This window comes from Cebus imitator, unplaced genomic scaffold, assembly GCF_001604975.1.
Source record: "Cebus imitator isolate Cc_AM_T3 unplaced genomic scaffold, Cebus_imitator-1.0 Scaffold32, whole genome shotgun sequence".
Classification (NCBI taxonomy): Eukaryota; Metazoa; Chordata; class Mammalia; order Primates; family Cebidae; genus Cebus; species Cebus imitator.
The window spans coordinates 5,773,025-5,778,954 of NW_016107347.1; the positions used below are offsets into that span (position 1 = coordinate 5,773,025).

Consider the following 5,930-nt stretch of genomic DNA (forward strand, 5'->3'; position numbering starts at 1 on the left):
GAAACTGTACAGTAAAAGTATGGTATAAAAGATAAAACTGTATACTCATACAGGGCCATTACCATGACTGGAGCTTGCAGGATGGGAAGTTGCTCTGGGTCAGTGTGTGAGCCTTGAGTGAATGTGAAGACCCTACAAGGATTAGAAATACTGTACACTTAGGCTATGCCAATCTACTCTAAACGTTTCTTTCTTCAATGATAAATTACCCTTAGCTTACCGTGCGTTTTTACTTTATATACTCTTTTTTTTTTAAGTACAAATTGGGAAACATGATTCTTTGGTTTTAAATAAATACTTACACATGACTTGGGTCCTACAAGCATCTGGACTCTAGGTCTGAGTGCTGGAGTGTCTGGCCCGTGGACCCGCAAAGACGCCATGGTTCCCTCCCCGTCAAGACATGGAATTGAGTGTCAATGGTTAGATCACAACGCGCCCCTTTTCTAGAGCCTTCCCTGGCTGTCTGCTGGCAGGATCCGGCTGGGAAAAAGACTGGAATTTCTTGGAAGGCCCATGATCCACATGGTTGAGGATTCTAGTGGTTCTCTTGGTTCCCCTGGTGTGTGTGAAGGGGGCCGAGGCCCTTAGATGACCTTCTTCGGCTCGTCGTACAGGACCAGCACGAATGCGCCCCCATGCCCTAGAGGACGTTGGACCACGCACCCTTGAAGGAGGCCTTGCCCCCCCTCGTCTCTGAAGGTCTTCCTCCAACAGTGGAAGGTGCCCGTGTACATGACGTCACTTCCTTTGCGCCCCGACTGCATCATCATCCGCAGCCACACCGTGTGGAAGGGGTAGGAGACCACACCGGCCACTGCCGTCAGGGTCTGAGCAATCATCCAGCTCACCACGATGTGTGTATTCTTGCGGTCGGGGAGCACACCCTTGACCGTATCGTACACGGCAGAGTAGGCGGCCCGGTAGATGATGATGCCCTGCATGGAGACACTGAAGCCCTGGGACAGGCCGCGGACACCGTGAGACTTGGTGGTCTTTGCCAGGCAGTCTCCCAGGCCTCGGAACTCACACTCCGTGCCTGACTTTCCCACGTGTTACCCGGCAGGTTCTGGCAAAATCCAGGGGGTACACGAAGCACAGGGAGGTCGCGCTGGCTGCACCGCCGGAGGCCAGGTTGCCCACAAAGTACCTCCAGAACTGCGTGTGCTTGTCCACGGCTCCCAGGAAGATCTGCTTGTTCTTATGCTTGAAGATGAAGTTGAGGGCTTGCGTGGGGAAGTAGAGGATGACGGTGGCCAGGTTGCCCTCCAGAAGGACAGCACGCCCTGCTCCTTAGGGATGCGGACGATGCAGTAAACAATGCCCTTATACTGCTTGTCGGCAGCGATCTGCTCCCTGGCATGCTGGACCTGCAGCAGCAGCTTGACCCACTCGATCCGGGCCATGGCCATTTTGGAGATGGCGGCGGCGATGCCTCCTGCCAGGAAGTCTGTGGCGAAGGAGATGGCTTGTTCCGTCATGGTGGCGGGGCAGGCAGCAGAGCGGGCTGACAGCAGGAGAGCGGGCACAGAGAGTGAAGAGAGGGCATCTACTTTATATACTTTTTAATTTTTTTTAACTTTTTGACTCTTTTGAAATAACAGCTTAAACACATTGCACAGCTGTACAAAAATAGTACCTGTATATTCTTATTCTATAAGCTTTTTTCTACTTAAAAAATTTTAAAAATTTTTACTTTGTAAATTTTTGGTTAAAAACAAATACACAAACACATTAGCTTAGGCCTACACAGGGTCAGGACCATCAATATCACTGTCTTCCACGCTCACGTCTTGTCCCACTGGAAGGTCTTTAGGGGGAATAGCACACATGGAGCTGTCATCCCCTATGATACTAAAGCCTTCTTCTGGAATACCTCCTGAAAGACCTGTCTGAAGTGAAACTGTTTTACCGTTAACTTTTTTTTAATAGGTAGGAGGAGTATACTCCAAAACAGTGATTAAAAGTAGAGTAAATACGTAAGTCAGTAACACATTTATCACTATCAAGTATTACATACTGTACATAATTGTATGTGCTAGACTTTTTATTATTATTACACTTTAAGTTCTGAGATACATGTGCAAAACATGCAGGTTGTTACACCCATCAACCCATCATCTACATTAGGTATTTCCCCTAATGCTATCCCTCCCCAGCCCCCAACTTCCCAACAGGTCCCGGTGTGTGATGTTCCCCTTCCTGTGCCCATGTGTTCTCATTGTTCAATTCCCACTTATGAGTGAGAACATGCAGTGTTTGGTTTTCTGTTATTGTGTCAGTTTGCTGAGAATTGATGGTTTCCAGCTTCATCCATGTCCCTGCAAAGGACATGAACTCATTCTTTTTATGGCTGCATAGTATTCCATGTTATATATGTGCCACATTTTTTTTATCCAGTCTATCATTGATGGGAATTTGGATATGTGCTAGACTTTTACATGGCTGGCAGTGCAGTAGGTTTGTTTGTACCAGCATCACCACAAACATGTGAGTAATGCATTGTACTCCTTAGGCAATAGGAATTTTTCAGCTTCATTACAATTTTATGGGGCCATTGTCATCTCTGCAGTTCATCATTGACCAAAACATTGTTATGTGGCATGTGACTGTATATCAGATTTACACTATAATATATTGAGAGGAGATGAAGAAAGTGACTGTGAGAGATAATAAATGCTCATTGTTTTAATCTACTAAATTTTGTGGTAATTTGTGTTTCTCACTACAAAAATGGAAAAGTGGGAAATCAACAATGTCTAAAACAGAAAAAAGCAGCAATATAATCTTGTTATTTAGAGATATGGAAGTGATATCCTAAAAAAGCTTACAACAGTTGGAGCTGGAGGATGTACTTCTAAGATGGCTCACTCACACGGCTGGCGAGTTATTGCTGGCTCTTAGCAGGTGGCCTCAGTTCTTCAACACATGGACCTCTCCATTGTGCTGTTTGAGTATCTTCACAACATGGCAGCTGACTTCCTCCTGAGTGGGCAGTATAGGAAAGAACATGGTGGAAGCCACAATTCCCTTTATGACCTAGATTCAGAAGTCACATTCCATCATGTAGGGTATAACTTATAACTACACAGGTCACCCTATTCTATGTGGGAAGTGACTACACAAAGGCATGACTTACTATGAGGCAAGGATCGCTGGGGGCCATCTGAGAGGCTGCCACGAATGTATTCAAAAAGTGGAAATTTGCCTGACACACTGAACCTCATCCTTAATCCTTTTAGTGGTAAGTACACAAAGAGGTAGACCAGTGGCATAGCTGCTCAGCCTTGTTCAATAGAGCTAGCTAGCCAGCGGCCAAAACAATATGTTCCTGTCTCTGAAGGTCTGACTTATCTGTGAATAAGACTAATGGAATCTAGAGGAATGGTAGGAATGCATGTCTTTTATCTCTATGAATGCTATTTTTCACCACCAAGCATTTCGTAAATTGTGAGCTGCAGGGAGCTCAGTGTTATGCTGACAAGTACATGGGGTTCAGCCCCTCCCTGTTACCAATTAAGGGCGGCCTCATTCAATAGGCTGGGCTGGAGACAGGCTGTCAGCCTTCTGGGAAAGTTCAGGAGCCTGGCTAGGGCACATGCTTGGCTGAAAGGTGAGCCTCCTGAATGTAATACCTGTCCTAGATGCAGACAGTTTTGGCATTTAGGGCACTCCAACTTTAAATCCTTGCCCAAGAGCAGAAAAAGAATTTATTCCTTCTTTTTAATTCTATCAACCCTTCAAAGTCCAGCTCAAAAGTCCCCCCACCGCCCACATCCAGCATCCCTCATTCCCTTCATACCTGCTCTTCTGCTCCCTCCAGACCAGTATCCAGGCCTCTTGGGCCTCTTCCCTGCTTCCCTGTCCTAACTTACCGATACAGAGGGAATTAACCAAGACTGTTAAGGAAAGGTGGGTACAGAGCAGGACTCAGAGGCACACAGATGTGGATATATTGACCCCAACGAACACCACTGTCTCATTCAGATATGAGACACACCTCGCCAAGGTACCCCTGTCAGCTTGTACCTTCCCAGACCTCAGGTCTACCACGAAGCCCTCTTACCTTTACAAAGTGTGCCTTTAAAAAAGGATGATTCCAGGGCACAGAGATACACAGAAATGATATCCAAAATTGTGTGTTTGTTCAGGCATTTCTTTTTCCCAGAAAATGCCTGAATATTTTCATCAGATTCTCAAGGCCCAAAGAGGTTATGATTCCTTGTCAGTGTACACAAACCACACCATGCAGGCCAGATGGGGCCCTGTGAGATTACTGGTTTAGACTGCATAGGGTTTGGGGAGTTTTGACAACATTTAAAAGTCACATGATTTTGCACAAAAATCCAGATTTCTGGCTTTTAAAAAAAATTTTTTTAATGAAGCAACCTTGAGCCCACATTCCCTGGTGGCAAGAATTGGCTGGCCCAGGGCAGCAGCTGCCCTTCAGATGGGGCAGGGGCTCCCCACAGTCCCCAGTGGACAAATTTCTTTTGGATGATTTTGTCTGCCCTCTCTGTCTAGGTCCTTTGTTTAAGATCTTCAACAATTGGTGAGTGTTTCTCCCAGCAGTTGATTTTTGTTGGTTGCAAGCCACTGTTCTCCATTTTTGGTAACTCTCCCTACCCAACACAACACTTTCAACAGGAACACACCCTCATGCACGCTATGTGGGGAGGGGAGCTCTTCTTTCCATTGTGACATTTCATTACCTGTCAGAAGAGCCTACTTGAGCAGGGTGCTCCCACCAGACTCCACCTGACTAGAAACCAGGCAGGCACCAGCCCTGAGAGCCTGTTCACCTTGGTTTCTTGGATGGATGCTAACAACCTCAATTTGCTCTAGAGGCGAGAACTGTTGATATGGTTTGGCTCTGTGTCCCCACCCAAATCTCATCTTGAACTCTAATCCCCAGGTGTCAAGGGAGGGGCCTGGTGGGAGGTGACTGGATCATGGAGTGGTTTCCCCTATGCTGTTCTTGTGATAGTGAGTGAGTTCTAGCAAGAGCTGATGGTCTTAAAAGTAGCACTTCCCCTTCACTATCTCTCTCTCTTTCTCTCTCTCTCTCCCCGCAGCAGCCATGTAAGACATGCCTTGCTTCCCCTTTGCCTTCTGTCATAATTGTAAGTTTCCTGAGGCCTCCCAGCCATGTAGAACTGTGAGTCCATTAAACCTCCTTTCTTTATAAATTACCTGGTCTCGGGTAGTGTCTTTATAGCAGTGTGAAAACTGAGTGACACAGCTGTCATCAGTAATAAGGGTGACACTCTGTTCTCCACCAGACCACACATTGTCTATTTTCTGTCTTTAGCCTGTGGACTCAGGAATTGCATTACTCTTCACTTACTAATTCTGTGACCTTGGACAAGTCACTTAATCTCTCTTCTGCCTCAGTTTCCCAGGCTGTAGAAAGAGAATAACAGTGTCACCCTTATAGAACTGCCATAAAGTGAAACAAGAAGATCTAGTTTTAAATGCTTAGCCTAATATCCAGAACATTGTAAGAATGTATCAACTATAAATTATTATAATTTCTGATCTCAGTGACAAGAATTAAACCAAACCAAAACAAGAAAATAAAAAACAAAATAAATACTAATTTTCTCTGATTGGAGCCTGGTTCTTCAGCTCGACCTTTCTTCCCTTTGATGATTCCCCGAAGTGACTCCAGGAAATTCCCAGGGATTCACTCCAGGGTTCCTCCAGACATAGTTTGGTTTTTTTGTTTTTTTTTGTTGTTGTTGTTGAGACAGGATCTCACTTTTTTTTTTCAGACTGATCTTGCTCAGGCTGGAGTGCAGTAGTACGATCATAGCTCACTGCAGTGTCAATCTCTCAAGCCCAAGCAATCCTCCCACATGAGGAGCTGGGACTACGGGTACATGTCACCACATCTGGCTTTTTCTTTTTCTTTTTTTTTTTTTTTTTTT

At 45.5% G+C, this 5,930-nt stretch overlaps 1 pseudogene across 1 annotated transcript; it reads right to left on the minus strand.

The window, feature by feature from the left end:
- Positions 1-402: 402 nt before the first annotated feature.
- Positions 403-1,496, minus strand: LOC108301175 (annotated as a pseudogene). Its single transcript, XR_005199378.1, has one exon. The product of XR_005199378.1 is annotated as an ADP/ATP translocase 3-like (transcript).
- Positions 1,497-5,930: the final 4,434 nt, after the last annotated feature.